Below are 1,236 nucleotides of genomic sequence, written 5' to 3' on the forward strand. Positions count from 1 at the left end.
GGGGGTTGGGAGGAGGGAGTGGCCTTTGCTGCACAGGAACCTCCAGGACCCCAGCCCTCCTCACAGAGTGCCCGCCCTTGCCAGGTTGAGCCTCCTCCCATAGGAGGACGGTCTATGCTCTCGCTTGGCAACTGAAGCTCACAGAGGTTACATAGTTTCCCAAGTTGACACATCTGGAAGCTAGCAGGCCAGTCTTCAGATTCCGGCCTGTCTCACTGCAAGCTCCATGCTCAAATCGCTTCTGCTTCTCCAGCATGGTACACCTCAACAGGTCACCCACTGCCTGGATTGCCCTGCTCCCGGCTTTCTGCTGCCCAGTTCATTTGGTCACTAGTTGGTGTGGCATGGCCCTCTCTGTTCTTGCCGGACAGTCTAGGCTGGACTGTAGATCAGTGGGAGAGTATTTGCCCACTCTCCCTAAGCACCTGGTTCAAAACTGTGTCCTGCAAAGGATTTGTTTTTAAGAAGGAAAACAAGGTAGCATCTTCTGGGTCTGCCCAAGGTCGCAGGGTGTTGTTTTCTGCATCTGCTAGTCTCTGTCCTCCATGACTATTAATTCTCTGCAGGACTTGAATCATCCTGACCACCCACTTCTCCTGCTTCTCTTCCTGCCTTTGGTCTGAGTGACATCACCACACTCTGGTTATCTTCCAATCTCCCTAGATAGTCTTCTTCATATAGGTCCTTTCTGTGCCTGCTGGCATTAAAGTTTCGCTCCCCAGCTTTCTCCTCTCACTACACGGTGGGCACATGCATGTACGTGCACACATGTGTCCTTTCTTTACCACATGGATAGCACTTACCAACCACTCGACTTTGCGTAAGCTTTTAACTATTTGCTAATCAATGTCACCTATAGATACTTCTACCACTGATAATATAAAAAAAAAAAATGTCCATGGCTCTCCTCCAACAAGGCAGTCTACACAGATCATAGAAGCTCCAAAACTTAGAAAACCAGCCCAAACTTACAGTGTTATAGTTTTGGAGAAACTGGAGACTGGAGTAAAACACAGGATTCCAGTAAAACTCAAGATTCTCTTATGAAGCCGGTGGGGGTGGGGCACAGATCTTTCTGCTCGTGAGAGTCAAAAGACAGGAGACGAACATGTTTTCCTCTTTATGTAAAACAGTGACAGCTCCTGCTTTCCTTTAATCTGAGCCATCCCTCTCTACCCATATATTCCTTCCTTCAAATTTTCTTTGCTATTCAGTCAGAGAAATGTATCTTTTTTT

The 1,236-nt window shown here is 47.7% G+C and overlaps 1 protein-coding gene across 1 annotated transcript in view; it reads left to right on the plus strand.

Annotated features, from left to right (window-relative positions):
- Loxhd1 (lipoxygenase homology domains 1) overlaps nucleotides 1–1,236 on the plus strand; it is a 164,155-nt gene that overhangs the window by 116,532 nt on the left and 46,387 nt on the right. The gene's annotated exons all lie outside the window — the stretch shown is intronic.

Source organism: Mastomys coucha, unplaced genomic scaffold (genome assembly GCF_008632895.1).
Source record: "Mastomys coucha isolate ucsf_1 unplaced genomic scaffold, UCSF_Mcou_1 pScaffold13, whole genome shotgun sequence".
NCBI classification, from domain to species: Eukaryota; Metazoa; Chordata; class Mammalia; order Rodentia; family Muridae; genus Mastomys; species Mastomys coucha.